General features: G+C 54.2%; 1 protein-coding gene across 1 annotated transcript in view; it reads right to left on the bottom strand.

Annotated features, from left to right (window-relative positions):
* The window catches only part of LOC119967795 (beta-1,4-galactosyltransferase 3-like), a 48,550-nt gene extending 25,130 nt beyond the window's left edge, over nt 1–23,420 (bottom strand). The window contains exon 1 of the mRNA XM_038800795.1: nt 23,306–23,420. The gene's annotated coding sequence lies outside the window, so the exon portion shown is untranslated. The remainder of the gene's footprint in view (nt 1–23,305) is intronic.
* Between the last annotated feature and the right edge of the window lie 1,938 nt (nt 23,421–25,358).

Genomic DNA, 25,358 nt, shown 5'->3' on the forward strand with positions numbered 1-25,358 from the left:
AGAAACTGTCTTATTTAGCTCTGTGGATTCATAGAAAAGTTACAGCACAGTCGGGAGGCCATTCGGCCCATCTTGTCCATGCCAGCCTGAGTACTCCCAGATACTCTTTCTAATCCCACCTGCACCCAGTCCATAGCCCTGTAGCATACAGCACTTACGATGCAGATCTAGGCACTGTTTAAAAGAGTTTCGGGTCTCTGCCTCCACCACCAACTCGGGCAGCGAATTCCCGACTCCCACTACCCCCTGCTTGAAAAGGTTCTTCCTCACGTCCCTTCTACACTTTCTGCCTCTTATCTTGAATCTCTGTCCCCTGGGTCTAGAATTCTCCACCAAGGGAAACAATATAAATCTGTCCACTCCATCTCTTCCCCTCATAATTCTGTGCACCTCAATTAAGTCACCCCTCAGCCCTCTTCGTTCCGAGGAAAATAACCCCAACCTATCCAATCCCTCCTCATAGCCTCGTTCTGGGAGGTCGTGGCACGTACATAGAACAAAGAACATTACAGCGCAGTATAGGCCCTTCGGCCCTCGATGTTGTGCCGACCTCTGAAACCCTCTAAAGTCCCTCTACACTATTCCCTTATCGTCCATATGCCTATCCAAGGACCATTTGAATGCATTTAGTGTTGGCGAGTCCACTACTGTTGCAGGCAGGGCATTCCACGCCTATTCACTGTCCACCCTATCTAATCCTCTGATCATCTTGTATACCTCAATTAAGTCACCTCTTAACCTTTACTTCTCGGTTTGGGTCATATTTCCTGGATAATATGGTTTAAGAATCTATCAGGGCTGTTGCCAAAATGATCGCTTTATTATGCACCTTTAATTAAGCATTTTGGGGGTTTCTTTGGTTAAGATCTGTTTCTAAACTGCATCTTTTATCTTGCGTGTTTCAGTTTTATATTTTCTTTTCTTCACCACTTTTAATAAATATTTTATTTCTTCAAAATTTTAAACGTTAGCAGGGGCGTCCTGTGCTTTTGTGTTCAGTAGCTTTCCCTCCTTGTTTCTACAATACGAAAAGAAAGGATTTACTGTCAGATGGGGACGGTTTTCGCCCTGAGATTTGTCTGGTTCCAGCATTATCAGCTGCAGCCATAACAGCAGCAATGAGAGTTTGGGGGGGGGGGGGGGGGGGGGGGGGGTCGAACTATTTGATCAACAGCCCAGACCGGAGGAGGAAAAAACCGCAGCTGTGTCACGTCAACACTTTAAAGCTGTGCCACAGCTGGGAAGGGGACAAGCACGGTAGCGTAGTGGTTAGCACAATTGCTTCACAGCTCCAGGGTCCCAGGTTCGATTCCGGCTTGGGTCACTGTCTGTGCGGAGTCGGCACGTCCTCCCTGTGTGTGCGTGGGTTTCCTCCGGGTGCTCCGGATTCTTCCCACAGTCCAAAGATGTGCAGGTTAGGTGGATTGGCCATGATAAATTGCCCTTCGTGTCCAAAATTGCCCTTAGTGTTGGGTGGGGTTACTGGGTTATGGGGATAGGGTGGAGGTGTGGATCTTGGGTAGGGTGCTCTTTCCAAGATCCGGTGCAGACTCGATGGGCCGAATGGCCTCCTTCTGCACTGTAAATTATATGATAATCTATGATAAAGCTGGTAACGTACGGTCTGTCAGATAGCAAAAGAAACAGTGAGGTATCCTTTGGAGACCCAAACTGAACCCCCTATCCAGTTAGCAAAGACAGAAAGTTTTAAGTTCATAAGTTACAGGAGCAGAATCAGGCCATTCGACCCATCAAGTCTGCTCCACCATTCGATCATGGGGCTGATATGTTTCTCATCCCCATTCTCCTGTCTTCTCCCATAACCCCTGACCCCCTTATTAATCAAGCAATCCTCTTATTAATCAAGAACTCCAGATTTGTGTTTGAGGTGCTGTTACCAACAGGGCTACAGGCCAAGAGCTGGATGGTGAAATTAGACAGAATAATTATTTCTTAAAACAGAAGAACTGGGAGCAGGAGTGGGCAATTTAATCTCTCGAGCCTGCTCCACCGTTCAATACGATCATGGCTGATCTCATCCTGACCTCAACTCCGCCGTTCTCCCTGTCCTCCATAACCCTTCAACCCATTACCAATTAAGGCTTCTCCTTAAATTTATTCAGTGTCCCAGCATCCATACTCACCTATTTAAAGTAAGAAGTCTTACAACACCAGGTTAAAGTCCAACAGGTTTGTTTCAAACACTAGCTCTCGGAGCACTGCTCCTTCCTCAGGTGAATGAAGAGGTAGGTTCCAGAAACATATATAGAGACAAAGTCAAAAATGCCAGACAATGCTTTGAATGCGAGCATTTGCAGGTAATTAAGTCTTTACAGATCCAGAGAGAGGGGCAATCCCAGGTTAAAGAGGTGTGAATTGTCTCGAGCCAGGACAGTTGGGAGGATTTTGCAAGCCCAGACCAGATGGTGGGGGGTGAATGTAATGCGACATGAATCCCAGGTCCCGGTTGAGGCCGCACTCATGTGTGCGGAACTTGGATAAAAGTTTCTGCTCAGCGATTCTGCGTTATCACACGTCCGGAGGGGCCCAATTCGACTCTTTCCTCTTCGGTTGCCGCACTGCAGATCTCTCGGTCTACTGTTCCGGCTCATTGGTTGACTCATTGGCCTCTTGTGGAAGAACTCCCGGAGCCTCATTTGCCTGATGAATTCATCCGTGTCTGCTGAGAGACTGCTGGGATCTATTTTGGTGGTAGTACAGAAATTGAGCCCTCTGCTGAGGACTTTGATTGCGTCTGGTTGAAGGGTGTAGTCCGACAAGTTGACAATAGATTTCCCTGTATTGTTTTCTACTGTGGTACCGGGGGAGGCTTGGTTGCTGCTGGTGGTGATGCCGAGTTTCTCAAGCTTCCTGGTCTTGGTGTGCACACAGGTGGTGTAGTATGGTTGTCTCATCTGTTTGGCGATGTTCCGCAGCTGGTCTGCTGCGTCCTAAGCGCAAATTGAGAATATGGCCTCTATCTTGGTTTCCAGGTTGCGGCGTCTGCTGTCGAGCTGGTGTACGAGGTTGTTGAGGAGTGTGAGAGAGGTGTGACGGCAGAGTCTCTCAGCCTAGTCCGTGTTGTAGGTCGCCTTGAGTGGGTTTGTGATCTGTAGCCCTTTCGGGATCTTGTCCGAGTTCTTGCATCTTTGTAGAAGCTTAATGTCAGTGTCTATATGCGCGATCTTCCTGGAGATCCTCTCCACTTTGAGCCGGCCCTTTGCGGTATAGATGGTAGCCATGATGTGGAGATGCCGGAGTTGGACTGGGGTGAGCACAGTAAGAAGTCTGACAACACCAGGTCAAAGTCCAACAGGTTTGTTTCAAATCACTAGCTTTCGGAGCACAGCTCCTTCCTCAGGTGAATGAAGAGGTAGGTTCCAGAAACATATATATAGACAAAGTCAAAGATGCCAGACAATGCTCAGAATGCGAGCATTTGCAGGTAATTAAGTCTTTACAGATCCAGAGATAGCGGTAACCCCAGGTTAAAGAGGTGTGAATTGTCCCAAGCCAGGACCGGTTAGGATTTCGCAAGCCCAGGCCAGATGGTGGGGGGTGAATGTAATGCGACATGAATCCAAGGACCAGGTTGAGGCTGTACTCATGTGTGCGGAGCTTGGCTATCAGTTTCTGCCCTGTGATTCTGCGTTGTCGCGCGTCCTGAAGGCCGCCTTGGAGAACGCTTACCCGGAGATCAGAGGCTGAATGCCCTTGACTGCTGAAGTGTTCCCCGATCTCAGACGAGGAGAAGCGTAACAGACATCTACAGAAGCTGAAAGATGCCCTCATACAAACGGAATATGGCGCTCGACTCATCGATCGACAGGCCCAGCGCGCCACAGCAAAAAACCACACCGACCTCCTCAAAAGACAAACACGGGATACAAACGACAGAGCACCCTTCGTCGTCCAGTAGTTCCCCGGACCGGAGAAACTACGGCATCTTCTTCGCAGCCTTCAACATGTCATCGATGAAGACGAACATCTTGCCAAGGTCATCCCCACACCCCCACTACTGGCCTTCAAACAACCGCACAACCTCAAACAAACCATTGTTTGCAGCAAACTACCCAGCCTTCAGAACAGCGACCACAACACCACACAACCCTGCCATGGCAATCTCTGCAAGACGTGCCAGATCATCAACATGGATACCACCATTACACGTGAGAACACCGCCCACCAGGTACGCGGTACATACTCGTGCGACTCAGCCAACATTATCTACCTCATACGCTGCAGGAAAGGGTGTCCTGAAGCGTGGTACATTGGCGAGACCCTGCAGACGCTGCGACAACGGATGAACGGACATTGCGCAACAATCGCCAGGCAGGAATGCTCCCTTCCAGTCGGGGAACACTTCAGCAGTCAAGGGCATTCAGCCTCTGATCTCCAGGTAAGCGTTCGCCAAGGCGGCCTTCAGGACGCGTGACAACGCAGAATCGCCGAGCAGAAAGCCAAGTTCCGCACACGAGTACGGTCTCAACCGGGACCTTGGATTCATGTCGCATTACATTCACCCCCCACCATCTGGCCTGGGCTTGCAAAATCCTACCAACTGTCCTGGCTTGAGACAATTCACACCTCTTTAACCTGGGGTTAGCCCTCTCTCTGGACCTGTAAAGACTTAATTACCTGCAACAAAGAGGCTGTTTAGCACAGGGCTAAATCGCTGGCTTTGAAAGCAGACCAAGGCAGGCCAGCAACACGGTTCAATTCCTGTACCAGCCTCCCCGAACAGGCGCCAGAATGTGGCGACTAGGGGCTTTTCACAGTAACGTTTCCAATTAAGGGGCAATTTAGCGTGGCCAATCCACCTATCCTGCACATCTTTGGTCTGTGGGGGTGAAACCCACGCAGACACGGGGAGAATGTGCAAACTCCACACGGACAGTGACCCAGGGCCGGGATTTGAACCCGGGTCCTCAGCGCCGTAGGCAGCAATGCTAACCACTGTGCTGCCCCCAATTCCCAAAAAGATTAACGCAGTGACCAAAGCCAACGTCTGCCCTGTTCCCCTGCCTGGAAGACTTCATAGAGGGAGTAGGCAAGGCAGACAAATCACTAAGGTAGACTCATAATAGGGATACTGGAAAGTGCCTTTGACCATCTGAGCGAAGGAGGTCTCGACCTTCGCAACTGCAGGTGGGTTATACCAGTGTGGAGGCATGTCATTTAGACTCGGAAATGCCTCTGCCACCTTCCAACGGCGGATAAAGCAGGGCCTACCCAACTGTGTAGTGTACCTAGACAACCTACTCGTGACCCCTTGCAAAGTTTACAAAAGGTGAGTTGGCTAGGGATCGGATGGCCCATCCAGGACAAAGTGGTGTGTCGAGAACAAGCACTGCCCAGAGCAGCAAAGGTGCAATGTGCCCATTCCCCCAGACACAACGGGAAAGGTGATTTCTACCGCAAGTCGCCAGGTTCAGATGTATTGTATCCCAGGATGTTGAAGGAAGCCAGGGAGGAAATAGTGGGCCACCCGAGAATCATTTTCCAATCCTCACTGGACACAGGCAGAGTACCGGGGGATTGGAGGTCTGCGAACGTTGTACTATTTAAAGAGGGTGTGAGGGATAGGTCAAATAATTAGAGGTCAGTCAGGCTGACTTCGGGTGGTGGGCAAATTATTGGAATCAATTCTAAGAGAAAGGTTACACCTGGATTGACCAGGGATAGTCAGCATGCTATCGTTAGGGGAAGGTCGTGTCTTCCAGCTTGCTGGAATTTTCTGAGGCAGTAACAAGGAGGATTGATGAGGATGGTGCAGTGGATGTTATCTAGATGAATTTTAGTAAGGCAATTGACGAGGTCGACTGGTCAGAAAAATAAAAGCCCCATGGGATACAGGGGAATGTGGTGAAATGGATTGACTCAGCGGCAGGAAACACAGGATAATTAATGATCAGTAGCTGCTTTTGCGAATGGAAAGCGGTTTCCAGTAGCGATCCACAGGGCCCAGTGTTGGTCCCTTTGCTATTTGTTGTAAAGAAATTAATGATTTGCAGTTAAAGAGAGGCACGATTGGGAAATTTGCAGAAGACAATGAAATTAGCCGTGTAGTTGATAGAGAAGAGGATGGCTGTCGACTCCAGGATGATATCAATGGTGCTGTTGAGTGGGCGGAGAAGTGGCAAATGCAATTCAATACTTTTGAAGAGGCCAAAGGGGGGAATATTCAATAAGTGGGAAGATATTGGGAGAGATTTGAGTGTGTGTCCACAGGTCGTTGATGATGGCAGGGCTGGTGGAGAAGGTGGTGACGAAGACACACTGAATGCTTCTCTTTGTTGGGCGAGGCACCAAACACATTTTTTTTTCTTTTTTAAAATAAATTTAGAGGACCCAATAATTTTTTTTCCAATTAAGGGGCAATTTCACGTGGGCCAATCCACCTACCCTGCACATCTTCAGGTTGTAGCGGGGAGACCCCGCAGACACGGGGGGAGAATGTGCAAACTCCACACGGATAGTGACCCGGGGCCGGGATTGATCCCGGGTCCTCGGCACTGTGAGGCAGCAGTGCTAACCACTGCGCTGCCGTGCAATACAAAAGCAGAGACAGAGATGCAGTGTTGGAATTTTATTTCACACCGGTTAGAACATGGGATTTACAGTGCAGAAGGAGGCCATTTGGCCCATCGCACCTGCACCAGCCCTTGGAAAGAGCACCCCATTTAAGCCCATAACTCCGCCCCATACCCATAACCCAGTAACCCCACCCAACCCCTTTGGACACTGAGGGCAATTTAGCACGACCAATTCACCTAACCTGCACATCTTTGGACTGTGGGAGGAAACCGGAGCACCCGGAGGAAACCCACGCACACACGGGGAGAACGTGCAGACTCCGCACAGACAGTGACCCAAGCCGGGAATCGAACCTGGGACCCTGGAGCTGTGAAGCGACAATGCTAACCATTGTGCTGCCCTACCGTTAGGCCACAGCTGGAGTTTGTGAACAGTTCTGTTCACATTACAGGACAGACATAATTGGTGTGGAGCGAGTGCAGAGGGGGTTAAGAAAGAAGATGAAAGAAAATCGCTTATTGTCACAAGTAGGCTTCAAATGAAGTTACTGTGAAAAGCCCCTAGTCACCACATTCTGGCGCCTGTTCGGGGAGGCGTGCTGCTGGCCTGCCTTGGTCTGCTTTAAAAGCCAGCGATTTAGCCTGGTGATAAACCAGCCCCGCTTTACAAGAATGTCGCCAGGGCTTGACGATTGTAGCCATGAGGAGAGATTGGATAGGCTTGGGTTGTTTTCCTCAGAAGGAGGCCGAGAGGTGACCTAATAGAGGTGTAGAAAATTATGAGGAGCCTCGACAGGGTAGACAGGAAAGACTTGTTTCCCTGTAGTTTGGGAGGGGGGGGGGGGGGGGTCAATTACCAGGCAGCGCAGGTTTAAAGTGATTGGTAGAAGGATTAAAGGGTACATGAGGAAACGGTTTTAACACAAAGGATGGTGTGCGTGTCCGGAATTCACCGCCTAAATTGGTGGTTTACAAAGTACCTGGATCTGCGCCACCTGCCCCACCTGTGACAGAAACTGTGGGTCACGCAGTGGACTCCCCAGTCACTTGAGAGTTAATTTTTAGTGTGGAAGCAAGTCATCCATGACTCTGAGCCATTGCAATTTAGCTACACTACTCGTGTAGTGAGAAGTGGGATTAGAAACGGCGGGCTAGTTTTCTCAGCCAGATGGGTTGAACGGCCTCTTTCTGTGCCGTAACTGTCCTACCGTTCTGGGTTTTTATCCCTAACTTTGGCACGACCGCTGACCCGTTAACAGACCTGTTACAGAATTAAGCAAAGCCAGTGTGGGCAAAGAGGTGCTAAAATTGCTTTCGAGGAGCCGAAAGCAGTTGCAGCAGACGGACCAGTGTTGGCAGCTTCAGATTTTAACAGAGCATTTAACACGGCCATCGATGCTCGACCTCGGGGCTGTCCTATTCTAGGAGGATAAATCGAGCACGGAGAGGTCAATCAGATATCTCCCAAGAAAATGAACAAACTGCATTCCATTGTGGAGAAGGAAACCGTAGGGTTATAACTTGATGGCCAACGCTTTGTGATATATCTAAAATGGCTTCAAGAAGGGGTCAGTGCGGTGGCACAGTGGTTAGCACTGCTGCCTCACGGCACCGAGGTCCCAGGTTTGATCCCGGCTCTGGGTCACTGTCCGTGCGGAGTTTGCACATTCTCCCCGTGTTTGCGTGGGTTTCGCCCCCGCAACCCAAAAATGTGCAGAGTAGGTGGATTGGCCACGCTAAATTGCCCCTTAATTGGAAAGAAAAATGAAGAGGGCACTCTCAATTTTTTTTTAAAAATGGCTTCAAAAAAGGAAGAATCACGATCCCCCACTTGAAGATTGAAGACCAAAAACGCAAGTGTCTTTGGCAGATGGAATAGAAGGTGGGAAAGTGTGAAGTTGTTCATTTTGGCAGGAGGAATAAAAAAAGCAGAGCATTACTTAAATCGAAAACAGCCACAGCATGCGTTTCCACGCCGTCGGGAACTCGGCCGGTCGGGAGCGGAGCATTGTGGGGGTGAGGGTCTCAGATAATGTGCAGCGCACTGCTGGGAGGCGGTGGAGCATCGCAACCTCTCGGAATTCGCAACTAAACCCTGCTGCAGCCAGATTTGGAGTGGTAATAATGATAATAATAATCTTTTTTATTGTCACAAGTAGGCTTACATTAACACAGCAATGAAGTTACTGTGAAAAGCCCCTAGTCGCTACATTCCGGCGCCTGTTCAGATACTCAGAGGGCGAATTCAGAATGTCCAATTCACCTAACAGCACGTCTTTTGGGACTTGTGGGAGGAAACCGGAGCACCCGGAGGAAACCCACGCATACACGGGAAGAATGTGCAGACTCCACACAGACAGTCACCCAAGCCGGGAATCGAACCCAGTACCCTGGTGCTGTGAAACAACAGTGCTAACCACTGTGCTACCACACTTGATAGCACTGTCGACAGCACGTGTAATCACTTTGCTAATGATTGAGTCGACTGCTGGGGCGGTAATTGGCCAGGCTAGGTTTGTCCTGCTGTTTGTGGACAGGACTCACCTGGGTAATTTTCCACATTGCCGGGTAGATGCCAGTATTGTAGCTGTACTGGAAAGTTCTGGAGCACAAGTCTTCAGCACTATTTCCGGAATATTGTCAGGACCCACAGCCTTTGCAGTATCCAGTGCCTTCAGCCGTTTCTTGATATCACGTGGAGTGAATCTTATTAGTTGGAGACTGACATCTGTGATGCTGGGGACCTCCGGAGGAGACCGAGATGGATCATCCACTCGGCACTTCTGGCTGAAGATTGTTGCGAATGCCTCACCCTTTTGCCTTTTACACAGATGTGTTGGGCTCCTCCATCATTGAGGATGGGGATATTTGTGGAGCCTCCTTCTCCAGTGAGTTGTTTGATGGTCCACCACCATTCACAGCTGGATGCAGCAGAACTGCAGAGATTAGATCTGATCTGTTGGTTGGGAGATTGCTTAGCTCTGTCTATTACTGCCTGCTTATGCTGTTTGTAGTGTTGTAACCACCAGGTTGACACCTCATTGTTCAGTGTGCCTGATGTTGCTCCTGGCATATTCTCCAGCACTCTTCATTGGACCAGGGTTGATCCCCTGGCTTGGTGGTTAATGGTAGAGTGAGGGATATGCCGGACCATGCGGTTACAGATTGTGGCTAGTACAGTTCTGTTGATGGCCCACAGCGCCTCATGGATGCCCAGTCTTGAATTGCTGGATCTGTTCAAAGCCATTCAGCACGGTGTCGTGCCACACAACACGATGGAGGGTATCCTCAATGTGAAGACGGGACTTTGTCTCCACAAGGACACTTAGAACATAGAACATAGAACAGTACAGCACAGAACAGGCCCTTCGGCCCTCAATGTTGTGCCGAACAATGATCACCCTACTCAAACCCACGTATCCACCCTATACCCGTAACCGAACAACCCCCCCTTAACATTACTTTTTAGGACACTACGGGCAATTGTAGCATGGCCAATCCACCTAACCCGCACATCTTTGGACTATGGGAGGAAACCGGAGCACCCTGAGGAAACCCACGCACACACGGGGAGGACGTGCAGACTCCGCACAGACAGTGACCCAGCCGGGAATCGAACCTGGGACCCTGGAGCTGTGAAGCATTTATGCTAACCACCATGCTACCGTGCTGCCTACTTCTACCGATACTGTCATGGACAGATGCTTCTGCAGCAGGCAGATTGGTGAGGATGAGTTCAAGTAGGCTTTTCCCTCTTGTTGGTCCCTTCTGTAGCCATCTCAGATGGTCACCTGCAAAGGACCATGGTAATTATGGCCAATCCAGGACTCAGACAATCTCAGAGTCTGTGTGTGTATTTGCAACCCAGATAGCTAGACACGATCGAAACCCCTGCTCGCTTGCATTCTAATGGCCTATTTCCCCAGAACAAAAGAACTGTCGTCAGGTAACCGACACAGATACAGACTAATCGGTGCCACTCCCTTACTCAGGGAGCTCAAACAGCCAAGGTCAATGACTGCTCAGGACATGCCCAGCCATCAAGGCACCCGCCCCTCTATTGGCAAAAATCGAAGGCAGTGATCGAAGCCTGACGAATTATTGGGTCCAAATTAAGGACCGCCCCAAAGAGCGCAAAATCCCAGAGGGATAAGAAGAGTCACAGCCATGTGCTCAGTCTCTCTTGGATCCTGCCTATGCAAATCCAAGTACAGCATAAACAGACAGACAAGTTCAAGACCAACGATCGCGAGCAGACGGATGAGCCCAGCAGAAGCAGAGCCACCTCTTCCACCCAGCCACTCAAGATCCGGACAAAGGCCTTGTCCATCTGCATAGAGCCGGTTGCCCTGAAGTTAAGTATAGGTTATTGTAGTTGTTAGGTGTAGTTTAACTTGTAGTGTTTTGTGTTGCATGTCGAAGTAATCCTTATGTGTAAATAAACCATCTTTGAACTTGAGCTGGCTAACTGGTTGTGTGGTCTTTTGATAGATATCCCCGAGTTTACACGTTCTCCCCGTGTGCGCGTGGGTTTCCTCCGGGTGCTCCGGTTTCCTCCCACAGTCCAAAGACGTGCAGGTTAGGTGGACTGGCCATGATAAATTGCCCTTAGTGACCAAAAAGGTTACGGGGATAGGGTGGAAGTGGGGGCTTAAGTGGGTCGGTGCAGACTCGATGGGCCAAATGGCCTCATTCTTCACTGTATATTCAATGTTCTATGATATCCGGCAAAGCCTTGTGGTGGTATCATTTGATACCTGGCGACACTAAAGAGCATCATTATTAAAAAGAGCAACACCACCACCTGCAGCAGACCCGGCCAGCTCAGTCCGTGGTGGTGCTACCGAGCCACTCTTGGTGATGGACATTGAAGTCCCCCCACCCAGAGCACATTCTGTGCCCTTGCCCCCCTCAGTGCTTCCTCCAAGTGGTGTTCAACATGGAGGAGTACGGGATTCATCAGCTGAGGAAGGATGGTACATGGTCACCAGCAGGAGGTTTCCTTGTCTATGTTTGACCTGATGCTGTGAGACTTCATGGACCTTTAGGTCAACTCTCTCCTGACTGTATACCACTGTGCCACCACCTCTGCAGAGTCTGTCCAGCCAGTGGGGCAGAACATACCCAGGTACGGTGGTGATGATGGTGAGATACCGGGATCAGAGGTGTAGGACTGGTTTTAGGGGACATGGGGGTGGCGGGCCAATGATGTGGGCGAGGCTACGGGGTCAGGGGTTGATGGTCCAGCAGGCGGTTGGGAGAGGGAGAGGTCGGGGGCAGAGTTGACAGGGGTCGGGGGGACAGAGTTGACCGGGGTCGGGGGGACAGAGTTGACAGGGGTCGGGGTGAAGAGTTGACAGGGGTCGGGCGGGGGGACAGAGTTGACAGGGGTCGGGGGGGAAGAGTTGACAGGGGTCGGGGGAGGAAGAGTTGACAGGGGTCAGGGGGACAGAGTTGACAGGGGTCGGGGGGGGGGAAGAGTTGACAGGGGTCGGGGGGGAAGAGTTGACAGGGGTCAGGGCGGAGTTGACAGGGGTCAGGGCGGAGTTGACAGGGGTCAGGGGGGAGTTGACAGGGGTCAGGGGGGAGTTGACAGGGGTCAGGGGGGAGTTGACAGGGGTCAGGGGGGAGTTGACAGGGGTCAGGGGGGAGTTGACAGGGGTCAGGGGGGAGTTGACAGGGGTCAGGGGGGAGTTGACAGGGGTCAGGGGGGAGTTGACAGGGGTCAGGGGGGAGTTGACAGGGGTCAGGGGGGAGTTGACAGGGGGCAGGGGGGAGTTCACAGGGGTCAGGGGGGAGTTGACAGGGGTCGGGGGGGGAAGAGTTGACAGGGGTCAGGGGGGAGTTGACAGGGGTCAGGGGGGAGTTGACAGGGGTCAGGGGGGAGTTGACAGGGGTCAGGGGGGAGTTGACAGGGGTCAGGGGGGAATTGACAGGGGGCAGGGGGGAGTTGACAGGGGGCAGGGGGGGAGTTCACAGGGGTCAGGGGGGAGTTGACAGGGGTCGGGGGGGGAAGAGTTGACAGGGGTCGGGGGGAAGAGTTGACAGGGGTCAGGGGGAGTTGACGGGGTCAGGGCGGAGTTGACAGGGGTCAGGGCGGAGTTGACAGGGGTCAGGGGGGAGTTGACAGGGGTCAGGGGGGAGTTGACAGGGGTCAGGGGGGAGTTGACAGGGGTCAGGGGGGAGTTGACAGGGGTCAGGGGGGAGTTGACAGGGGTCAGGGGGGAGTTGACAGGGGTCAGGGGGGAGTTGACAGGGGTCAGGGGGGAGTTGACAGGGGTCAGGGGAGAGTTGACAGGGGTCAGGGGAGAGTTGACAGGGGTCAGGGGAGAGTTGACAGGGGTCAGGGGGAGTTGACAGGGGTCAGGGGGGAGTTGACAGGGGTCAGGGGGGAGTTAACAGGGGTCAGGGGGGAGTTGACAGGGGTCAGGGGGGAGTTGACAGGGGTCAGGGGGAGTTGACAGGGGTCAGGGGGGAGTTGACAGGGGTCAGGGGGGAGTTGACAGGGGTCAGGGGGGAGTTGACAGGGGTCAGGGGGGAGTTGACAGGGGTCAGGGGGGAGTTGACAGGGGTCAGGGGGAGTTGACAGGGGTCAGGGGGGAGTTGACAGGGGTCAGGGGGGAGTTGACAGGGGGCAGGGGGGAGTTGACAGGGGTCAGGGGGGAGTTGACAGGGGTCAGGGGGGAGTTGACAGGGGTCAGGGGGGAGTTGACAGGGGTCAGGGGGGAGTTGACAGGGGTCAGGGGGGAGTTGACAGGGGTCAGGGGGGAGTTGACAGGGGTCAGGGGGGAGTTGACAGGGGTCAGGGGGGAGTTGACAGGGGTCAGGGGGGAGTTGACAGGGGTCAGGGGGGAGTTGACAGGGGTCAGGGGGGAGTTGACAGGGGTCAGGGGGGAGTTGACAGGGGTCAGGGGGGAGTTGACAGGGGTCAGGGGGGAGTTGACAGGGGTCAGGGGGGAGTTGACAGGGGTCAGGGGGGAGTTGACAGGGGTCAGGGGGGAGTTGACAGGGGTCAGGGGGGAGTTGACAGGGGTCAGGGGGGAGTTGACAGGGGTCAGGGGGGAGTTGACAGGGGGTCAGGGGGGAGTTGACAGGGGTCACGGGGGAGTTGACAGGGGTCAGGGGGGAGTTGACAGGGGTCAGGGGGGAGTTGACAGGGGTCAGGGGGGAGTTGACAGGGGTCAGGGGGAGCTGACAGGGATCAGGGGGGAGCTGACAGGGATCAGGGGGGAGCTGACAGGGATCAGGGGGGAGCTGACAGGGATCAGGGGGAAGTTGACAGGGATCAGGGGGAAGTTGACAGGGATCAGGGGGAAGTTGACAGGGATCGGGGGAAGTTGACAGGGATCAGGGGGAAGTTGACAGGGATCAGGGGGAAGTTGACAGGGTCAGGGGGGAGTTGACAGGGGTCAGGGGGGAGTTGACAGGGGTCAGGGGGGAGTTGACAGGGGTCAGGGGGGAGTTGACAGGGGTCAGGGGGGAGTTGACAGGGGTCAGGGGGGAGTTGACAGGGTCAGGGGGGAGTTGACAGGGGGCAGGGGGGAGTTGACAGGGGTCAGGGGGGAGTTGACAGGGGTCAGGGGGGAGTTGACAGGGGTCAGGGGGGAGTTGACAGGGGTCAGGGGGGAGTTGACAGGGGTCAGGGGAGCTGACAGGGATCAGGGGGGAGCTGACAGGGATCAGGGGGGAGCTGACAGGGATCAGGGGGGAGCTGACAGGGATCAGGGGGGAGCTGACAGGGATCAGGGGGGAGCTGACAGGGATCAGGGGGAAGCTGACAGGGATCAGGGGGAAGTTGACAGGGGTCAGGGGGGAGTTGACAGGGGTCAGGGGGGAGTGGACAGGGGTCAGGGGGGAGTTGACAGGGGTCAGGGGAGTTGACAGGGGTCAGGGGGGAGTTGACAGGGGTCAGGGGGGAGTTGACAGGGGTCAGGGGGGAGTTGACAGGGGTCAGGGGGAGTTGACAGGGGTCAGGGGGAGTTGACAGGGGTCAGGGGGAGTTGACAGGGGTCAGGGGAGTTGACAGGGGTCAGGGGGAGTTGACAGGGGTCAGGGGGAGTTGACAGGGGTCAGGGGAGTTGACAGGGGTCAGGGGGAGTTGACAGGGGTCAGGGGAGAGTTGACAGGGGTCAGGGGGGAGTTGACAGGGGTCAGGGGGGAGTTGACAGGGGTCAGGGGGAGTTGACAGGGGTCAGGGGGAGTTGACAGGGGTCAGGGGGGAGTTGACAGGGGTCAGGGGGTAGTTGACAGGGGTCAGGGGGGAGTTGATGGGGTCAGGGGGGAGTTGACAGGGGTCAGGGGGGAGTTGACAGGGGTCAGGGAGGAGTTGACAGGGGTCAGGGGGGAGTTGACAGGGGTCGGGGGGAGTTGACAGGGGTCAGGGGGGAGTTGACAGGGGTCAGCGGGGAGTTGACAGGGGTCAGCGGGGAGTTGACAGGGGTCAGGGGGGAGTTGACAGGGGTCAGGGGGGAGTTGACAGGGGTCAGGGGGGAGTTGACAGGGGTCAGGGGGGAGTTGACAGGGGTCAGGGGGGAGTTGACAGGGGTCAGGGGGGAGTTGACAGGGGTCAGGGGGGAGTTGACAGGGGTCAGGGGGGATAGATAGATAGAGAAATACAGCACAGAACAGGCCCTTCGGCCCACGATGTTGCGCCGAACTTTTGTCCTAGGTTAATCATAGAATTTTGGACAATTTGTCATGGCCAATCCACCCAACCTGCACATCTTTGGACTGTGGGAGGAAACCGGAGTACCCGGAGGAAACCCACGCAGTCACGGGGAGGATGTGCAGACTCCACACAGACAGTGACCCAAGTCGAAATCGAACTTGGGACCCTGGAGCTGTGAAGCAATTGTGCTATCCACAATGCTACCGTGCTGCCCTTAAGAAGTTAACCTACACTCCCTTATTCTACCCTAATCCAAGTACCTATCCAATAGCCGTTTGAAGGTCCATAAATTTTCCGACTCAACTACTACCACAGGCAGTGCATTCCATGCCCCCACTACTCTCTGGGTAAAGAACCTACCTCTGACATCCCCTCTATATCTTCCACCATTTATCTTAAATTTATGTCCCCTTGTAATGGTGTGTTCCACCCGGGGAAAAAGTCTCTGACTATCTACTCTATCTATTCCCCTGATCATCTTATAAACCTCTATCAAGTCACCCCTCATCCTTCTCCGTTCCAATGAGAAAAGGCCCAGCACCCTCAATCTTTCCTCGTATGACCTACTCTCCATTCCAGGCAACATCCTGGTAAATCTCCTCTGCACCTTTTCCAAAGCTTCCACATCCTTCCTAAAATGAGGTGACCAGAACTGCACACAGTACTCCAAATGTGGCCTGACCAAGGTTTTGTACAGCTGCATCATCACCTCACGGCTCTTAAATTCAATCCCTCTGCTAATGAACGCTAGCACACCATAGGCCTTCTTCACAGCTCTATCCACTTGAGTGGCAACTTTCAAAGAACAATGAACATAGACCCCAAGATCTCTCTGCTCCTCCACATTGCCAAGAACCCTACCATTAACCCTGTATTCCGCATTCAGATTTGTCCTTCCAAAATGGACAACCTCACACTTGTCAGGGTTAAACTCCATCTGCCACTTCTCAGCCCAGCTCTGCATTCTATCTATGTCTCTTTGAAGCCGACAACAGCCCTCCTCACTATCCACAACTCCACCAATCTTCGTATCATCTGCAAATTTACTGACCCACCCTTCAACTCCCTCATCCAAGTCGTTAATGAAAATCACAAACAGCAGAGGACCCAGAACTGATCCCTGCGGTACGCCACTGATAACTGGGCTCCAGGCTGAATATTTGCCATCCACCACAACTCTCTGTCTTCTATCGGTTAGCCAGTTTGTTATCCAACTGGCCAAATTTCCCACTATCCCATGCCTCCTTACTTTCTGCATAAGCCTACCATGGGGAACCTTATCAAATGCCTTACTAAAATCCATGTACACTACATCCACTGCTTTACCTTCATCCACATGCTTGGTCACCTCCTCAAAGAATTCAATAAGACTTGTAAGGCAAGACCTACCCCTCACAAATCCGTGCTGACTATCCCTAATCAAGCAATGCCTTTCCAGATGCTCAGAAATCCTATCCCTCAGTACCCTTTCCATTACTTTGCCTACCACCGAAGTAAGACTAACTGGCCTGTAATTCCCAGGGTTATCCCTATTCCCTTTTTTGAACAGGGGCACGACATTCGCCACTCTCCAATCCTCTGGTACCACCCCTGTTGACAGCGAGGACGAAAAGATCATTGCCAACGGCTCTGCAATTTCATTTCTTGCTTCCCATAGAATCCTTGGATATATCCCGTCAGGCCCGGGGGACTTGTCTATCCTCAAGTTTTTCAAAACGCGCAACACATCTTCCTTCCTGACAAGTATCTCCTCAAGCTTATCAGTCTGCTTCACGCTGTCCTCTCCAACAATATGGCCCCTCTCATTTGTAAATACTGAAGAAAAATACTTGTTCAAGACCTCTCCTATCTCTTCAGACTCAATACACAATCTCCCGCTACTGTCCTTAATCGGACCTACTCTCACTCTAGTCATTCTCATATTTCTCACGTATGTGTAAAAGGCCTTGGGGTTTTCCTTGATCCTACCCGCCAAAGATTTTTCATGCCCTCTCTTAGCTCTCCTAATCCCTTTCTTCAGTTCCCTCCTGGCTATCTTGTATCCCTCCAGCGCCCTGTCTGAACCTTGTTTCTTCAGCCTTACATAAGTCTCCTTCTTCCTCTTAACAAGACATTCAACCTCTCTTGTCAACCATGGTTCCCTCACTCGACCATCTCTTCCCTGCCTGACAGGGACATACATATCAAAGACACGCAGTACCTGATCCTTGAACAAGTTCCACATTTCACTTGTGTCCTTCCCTGACAGCCTATGTTCCCAACTTCGGCACTTCAATTCTTGTCTGACAGCATTGTATTTACCCTTCCCCCAATTATAAACCTTGCCCTGTTGCTCGCACCTATCCCTCTCCATTACTAAAGTGAAAGTCACAGAATTGTGGTCACTACCTCCAAATGCTCCCCCACTAACAAATCTATCACCTGCCCTGGTTCATTACCAAGTACTAAATCCAATATGGCCTCCCCTCTGGTCGGACAATCTACATACTGTGTTAGAAAAGCTTCCTGGACACACTGCACAAACACTACCCCATCCAAACTATTTGATCTAAAGAGTTTCCACTCAATGTTTGGGAAGTTGAAGTCGCCCATGACTACTACCCTGTGACTTCTGCACCTTTCCAGAACCTGTTTCCCAATCTGTTCCTCCACATCTCTGCTGCTATTGGGGGGCCTATAGAACACTCCCAACAAGGTGACTGCTCCTTTCCTATTTCTAACTTCAACCCATATTACCTCAGTAGGCAGATCCCCCTCGAACTGTCTTTCTGCAGCTGTTATACTATCTCTAATTAACAATGCCACCCCCCCACCTCTTTTACCATCCTCCCTAATCTTGTTGAAACATCTATAACCAGGGACCTCCAACAACCATTTCTGCCCCTCTTCTATCCAAGTTTCCGTGATGGCCACCACATCGTAGTCCCAAGTACCGATCCATGCATTAAGTTCACCCACCTTATTCCTGATGCTTCTTGCATTAAAGTATACACACTTCAACCCATCTCCTTGCCTGCAAGTACTCTCCTTTGTCATTGTTACCTTCCCCACTGCATCACTACGTGCTTTGGCGTCCTGACTATCGTCTACCTTAGTTGCTGGACTACAGATCCGGTTCCCATTCCCCTGCCAAATTAGTTTAAACCCTCCCGAAGAGTACTAGAAACCTCCCCCCCAGGATATTGGTGCCCCTCTGGTTCAGATGCAACCCGTCCTGCTTGTACAGGTCCCACCTTCCCCAGAATGCGCTCCAATTATCCAAATACCTGAAGCCCTCCCTCCTACACCATTCCTGCAGCCACGTGTTCAACTGCACTCTCTCCCTATTCCTAGCCTCGCTATCACGTGGCACCGGCAACAAACCAGAGATGACAACTCTGTCTGTCCTGGCCCTTAACTTCCAGCCTAACTCCCTAAACTTGTTTATTACCTCCACACCCTTTTTCCTACCTACATCGTTGGTACCAATGTGCACCACGACTTCTGGCTGCTCACCCTCCCCCTTCAGGATCCTGAAGACACGATCAGAGACATCCCTGGCCCTGGCACCCGGGAGGCAACATACCTTTCGGGAGTCTCGCTCGCGACCACAGAATCTCCTATCTATTCCCCTAACCATTGAATCTCCTATTACTATTGCTTTTCTATGCTCCCCCCTTCCCTTCTGAGCCCCAGAGCCAGACTCAGTGCCAGAGACCTGGCCGCTGGGGCCTTCCCCCGGTAGGTCATCCCCCCCAACAGCATCCAAAACGGTATACTTGTTTTGAAGGGGAATGGCCACGAGGGATCCCTGCACTGTCTGCCTGTTAGTTTTCTTTCCCCTGACTGTAACCCAGCTACTCTTGTCCAGTACCTTTGGTGTGGCTACCTCCCTGTAACTCTTCTCTATGACCCCCTCTGCCTCCCGGATGATCCGAAGTTCATCCAGCTCCAGCTCCAGTACCTTAACACGGTCTCTGAGGAGCTGGAGTTGGGTGCACTTCCCGCAGGTATAGTCAGCGGGGACACCAGTGGTATCCCTCACCACCCACATCCTACAGGAGGAGCATGCAACTGCCCTAGCCTCCATCCCCTCTTACTTTACAGAATTAGCTGCCCTGTGGACCAACTGGACCTCCGCCCTCCGACTCTGCTCCCAGTCAGCTGTACTCTAAACTCCTGGTTCCCTTCACGCTCTTTGATAAATATAGGAAATTAAATGAAAGGAGTACCTTACTCCCTCCTCACCTAACTCCCTCAGTCACCAAACTCTCACTGTAGCACTCAAATGCCACAAGCTCAGCACTCAGTGCTGTTGACAGGGGTCAGGGGGGAGTTGACAGGGGTCAGGGGGGAGTTGACAGGGGTCAGGGGGGAGTTGACAGGGGTCAGGGGGGAGTTGACAGGGGTCAGGGGGGAGTTGACAGGGGTCAGGGGGGAGTTGACAGGGGTCAGGGGGGAGTTGACAGGGGTCAGGGGGGAGTTGACAGGGGTCAGGGGGGAGTTGACAGGGGTCAGGGGGGAGTTGACAGGGGTCAGGGGGGAGTTGACAGGGGTCAGGGGGGAGTTGACAGGGGTCAGGGGGGAGCTGACAGGGGTCAGGGGGGAGCTGACAGGGATCAGGGGGGAGCTGACAGGGATCAGGGGGGAGCTGACAGGGATCAGGGGGGAGGTGACAGGGATCAGGGGGGAGTTGACAGGGATCAGGGGGGAGTTGACAGGGATCAGGGGGAAGTTGACAGGGATCAGGGGGAAGTTGACAGGGATCAGGGGGAAGTTGACAGGGATCAGGGGGAAGTTGACAGGGATCAGGGGGAAGTTGACAGGGATCAGGGGGAAGTTGACAGGGATCGGGGGAAGTTGACAGGGATCAGGGGGAAGTTGACAGGGATCAGGGGGAAGTTGACAGGGGTCAGGGGGGAGTGACAGGGGTCAGGGGGGAGTTGACAGGGGTCAGGGGGGAGTTGACAGGGGTCAGGGGGAGTTGACAGGGGTCAGGGGGAGCTGACAGGGGTCAGGGGGGAGTTGACAGGGGTCAGGGGGGAGTTGACAGGGGTCAGGGGGGAGTTGACAGGGGTCAGGGGGGAGTTGACAGGGGTCAGCGGGGAGTTGACAGGGGTCAGGGGGGAGTTGACAGGGGTCAGGGGGGAGTTGACAGGGGTCAGGGGGGAGTTGACAGGGGTCAGGGGGGAGTTGACAGGGGTCAGGGGGGAATTGAAAGGGGGCAGGGGGAGTTGACAGGGGTCAGGGGGGAGTTGACAGCGGTCAGGGGGGAGTTGACAGGGGTCGGGGGGGAAGAGTTGACAGGGGTCGGGGGGAAGAGTTGACAGGGGTCAGGGGGAGTTGACGGGGTCAGGGCGGAGTTGACAGGGGTCAGGGCGGAGTTGACAGGGGTCAGGGGGGAGTTGACAGGGGTCAGGGGGGAGTTGACAGGGGTCAGGGGGGAGTTGACAGGGGTCAGGGGGGAGTTGACAGGGGTCAGGGGGGAGTTGACAGGGGTCAGAGGGGAGTTGACAGGGGTCAGGGGAGAGTTGACAGGGGTCAGGGGAGAGTTGACAGGGGTCAGGGGAGAGTTGACAGGGGTCAGGGGGGAGTTGACAGGGGTCAGGGGGGAGTTGACAGGGGTCAGGGGGGAGTTGACAGGGGTCAGGGGGGAGTTGACAGGGGTCAGGGGGGAGTTGACAGGGGTCAGGGGGGGGTTTGACAGGGGTCAGGGGGGAGTTGACAGGGGTCAGGGGGGGAGTTGACAGGGGTCAGGGGGGAGTTGACAGGGGTCAGGGGGGAGTTGACAGGGGTCAGGGGGGAGTTGACAGGGGTCAGGGGGGAGTTGACAGGGGTCAGGGGGGAGTTGACAGGGGTCAGGGGGGAGTTGACAGGGGTCAGGGGGGAGTTGACAGGGGTCAGGGGGGAGTTGACAGGGGTCAGGGGGGAGTTGACAGGGGTCAGGGGGAGTTGACAGGGGTCAGGGGGAGGTGACAGGGGTCAGGGGGGAGTTGACAGGGGTCAGGGGGGAGTTGACAGGGGTCAGGGGGGAGTGGACAGGGGTCAGGGGCGAGTTGACAGGGGTCAGGGGGGAGTTGACAGGGGTCAGGGGGGAGTTGACAGGGGTCAGGGGGGAGTTGACAGGGGTCAGGGGGGAGTTGACAGGGGGTCAGGGGGAGTTGACAGGGGTCAGGGGGAGGTTGACAGGGGTCAGGGGGGAGTTGACAGGGGTCAGGGGGGCGTTGACAGGGGTCAGGGGGGAGTTGACAGGGGTCAGGGGGGAGTTGACAGGGGTCAGGGGGGAGTTGAGAGGGGTCAGGGGGGAGTTGACAGGGGTCAGGGGGGAGTTGACCAGGGGTCAGGGGGGAGTTGACAGGGGTCAGGGGGGAGTTGACAGGGGTCAGGGGGGAGTTGACAGGGGTCAGGGGGGAGTTGACAGGGGTCAGGGGGGAGTTGACAGGGGTCAGGGGGAGCTGACAGGGATCAGGGGGGAGCTGACAGGGATCAGGGGGGAGCTGACAGGGATCAGGGGGGAGCTGACAGGGATCAGGGGGGAGCTGACAGGGATCAGGGGGAAGTTGACAGGGATCAGGGGGAAGTTGACAGGGATCGGGGGAAGTTGACAGGGATCAGGGGGAAGTTGACAGGGATCAGGGGGAAGTTGACAGGGGTCAGGGGGGAGTTGACAGGGGTCAGGGGGGAGTTGACAGGGTCAGGGGGGAGTTGACAGGGGTCAGGGGGGAGTTGACAGGGGTCAGGGGGGAGTTGACAGGGGTCAGGGGGGAGTTGACAGGGGTCAGGGGGGAGTTGACAGGGGTCAGGGGGGAGTTGACAGGGGTCAGGGGGGAGTTGACAGGGGTCAGGGGGGAGTTGACAGGGGTCAGGGGGGAGTTGACAGGGTCAGGGGGAGCTGACAGGGATCAGGGGGAGCTGACAGGGATCAGGGGGGAGCTGACAGGGATCAGGGGGGAGCTGACAGGGATCAGGGGGGAGCTGACAGGGATCAGGGGGAAGTTGACAGGGATCAGGGGGAAGTTGACAGGGGTCAGGGGGGAGTTGACAGGGGTCAGGGGGGAGTGGGACAGGGGTCAGGGGGGAGTTGACAGGGGTCAGGGGGGAGTTGACAGGGGTCAGGGGGAGTTGACAGGGGTCAGGGGGAGTTGACAGGGGTCAGGGGGGAGTTGACAGGGGTCAGGGAGAGTTGACAGGGGTCAGGGGGAATTGACAGGGGTCAGGGGGAGTTGACAGGGGTCAGGGGGAGTTGACAGGGGTCAGGGGGAGTTGACAGGGGTCAGGGGAGTTGACAGGGGGTCAGGGGGAGGTTGACAGGGGTCAGGGGGGAGTTGACAGGGGTCAGGGGGAGTTGACAGGGGTCAGGGGGGAGTTGACAGGGGTCAGGGGAGAGTTGACAGGGGTCAGGGGGAGTTGACAGGGGTCAGGGGGAGTTGACAGGGGTCAGGGGGGAGTTGACAGGGGTCAGGGGGAGTTGACAGGGGTCAGGGGGGGAGTTGATGGGGTCAGGGGGGAGTTGACAGGGGTCAGGGGGGAGTTGACAGGGGTCAGAGAGGGAGTTGACAGGGGTCAGGGGGGGGTTGACAGGGGTCAGGGGGAGTTGACAGGGGTCAGGGGGGAGTTGACAGGGGTCAGCGGGGAGTTGACAGGGGTCAGGGGGAGTTGACCAGGGGTCAGGGGGGAGTTGACAGGGATCAGGGGGAAGTTGACAGGGATCAGGGGGAAGTTGACAGGGGTCAGGGGGGAGTTGACAGGGGTCAGGGGGGAGTTGACAGGGGTCAGGGGGGAGTTGACAGGGGTCAGGGGGAGTTGACAGGGGTCAGGGGGGGGTTGACAGGGGTCAGGGGGGGTTGACAGGGGTCAGGGGGGAGTTGACAGGGGTCAGGGGGAGTTGACAGGGGTCAGGGGGGGTTGACAGGGGTCAGGGGGGTTGACAGGGGTCAGGGGGGTTGACAGGGGTCAGGGGGTTGACAGGGGTCAGGGGGGGGTAAAAATGGCTGACGTCTTCTGGTACTCTGATGTACTGGGAGAAGGATTAAAGTGACTCTCCAGCTCCCTCTCATTCTCTAACCGAGGACCAGGCAGACGGATAGGTTGTAATTTGAAAGGCTTCGTCCGTGTTACTCACCCAGACCGAGGCCCCGCTCCCCACCTCCCGCTCCCGGGGCTTCGGCACCGCGGCTTCAGCAGGAGCCTCAGCGTCATGATGTCAGCACGCTGCTGACATCACTAATTCCTTCCCCTTCCCCATCGAGATCACAATCCGTGCGCTGTCAATCACAGTAACCCCGCCCCTACCGCCACCGAGATCACAATCAGTGAGCTGTCAATCACACTAACCCCGCCCCCTACCCCACCGATATCACAGTGAGCTGTCAATCACACTAACCCCGCCCCCTACCCCACCGATATCACAGTGAGCTGTCAATCACACTAACCCTGCCCCCTACCCCACCGAGATCTCAGTGAGCTGTCAATCACTCTAACCCCGCCCCTACCCCACCTAGATCACAGTGATCTGTCAATCACACTAACCCCGCCCCCTACCCCCACTGAGATCACAATCAGTGAGCTGTCAATCACTCTAACCCCGCCCCTACTCATACCGAGATCACAGTGATCTGTCAATCACACTAACCCCGCCACCTACCCCCTCCGAGATCAAATCAGGCATCTGTCAATCATACTAACCCCGCCCCCTATCCCACCGAGATCACAATGTGAGCAGTCAATCACACTAACCCCACCCCCTACCCCACCATGATCAGTGAGCTGTCAATCACGCTAACCCCGCCCACTACCCTCACCGAGATCACAGTGAGCTGTCAATCACACTAACCCTGCCCCCTGCCCCCACTGCGATCACAATCAGTGAGCTGTCAATCACACTAACCCCGCCCCCTACCCCAGCATGATCACAGTCAGGGGGCTGTCAATCACACTAACCCCGCCCCCTACCTAACTGTGCTCCTCCTCTTCCGTTGTCTTGGCCGAGCCCGCCATGTCGTCGGCGAGACAAAGGACACTGAAAGGTGGGCGTGCCTACGTTCTGCGTCACTGACGCCGCGTGCGAGAGGAAAATCCAAATGGCGGCGCTGGCGGATCCCCTCTCAGGTAACTGGAGAAATGGCGGCGCGGAGCTGGAGCCCCGGGACTGGGGGTGGGGGCAGCCCAGGGTGCTACTGCAGCGTCATCGGTAAATACATCAGTCAGCAATCACTAACTCATCACCAAACCCAGTAACCAATCAATCACCAAGTAAACAGTAACTAAGCGCCAAATCCAGTACCAGCCACACTCATCCATCAACAAAACCCAGGGAAACAATCCGAAGGCGCCACTAAATCCAGCAAACTGTCATTAATCCATCAACAAACTCAATCATGGGTTCATACAATCCATGCAATGGCACAATGAGGCTAATTCGACCCAACGAGTCTGCACCCACCCTGCTCTGAAAGAACACCCCCTTAACCCACCTAACCTATACATCCCTTCACACTAAGGGCAATTTTGAACACTAAGGGCAATTTTGGACACTAAGGGCAATTTATCATGGCCAATCCACCTACCTCCACGTCTTTAGACTTGTGGGAGGAAACCGGAGCACCCGGAGGAAACCCCACGCAGACGCGGGGGAGAACGTGCAGACTCCTCACAGACAGTGACCCAAGCCGGGAATCGAACCTGGGACCCTGGCGCTGTGGGGAAACTGTGCCAGCTACTGTGCAAACAATTGCTAATCCACCCATAAACCCGATAAACACTCACAAATCCATCAACAAACTGAGTATACAGTCACTAATCAGACAATAATCTCAGTAAACAATCACTCATCCATGGCTGAACCCATTCATCTGTCACATCACCAAACCTGGTATCAGGACACGTTGGCTTGGGGTATTGTCGCTGGACTATTTACCCAGGGTAATAATGCTCTGCAGACCCAGATGGTGAAATATAAATTCAATATCTGGAATTAAAAGTTGTTGTCATGAAAACCCATCTGGTTCACTAACGTACTTTAGGGAAAGGAAATCTGCCATCCTTGCCTGGTCTGGCCTACGTGTGACTCCAGATCCACAGCAATGTGGTTGACTCTTAAATGCACTCATGGATGTGTAATAAATGTTGGCCCGGTCAGTTTCCATAACAAATTTCAAAAGATCACTACCATGAAG

Source organism: Scyliorhinus canicula, chromosome 6 (assembly GCF_902713615.1).
Source record: "Scyliorhinus canicula chromosome 6, sScyCan1.1, whole genome shotgun sequence".
NCBI classification, from domain to species: domain Eukaryota; kingdom Metazoa; phylum Chordata; class Chondrichthyes; order Carcharhiniformes; family Scyliorhinidae; genus Scyliorhinus; species Scyliorhinus canicula.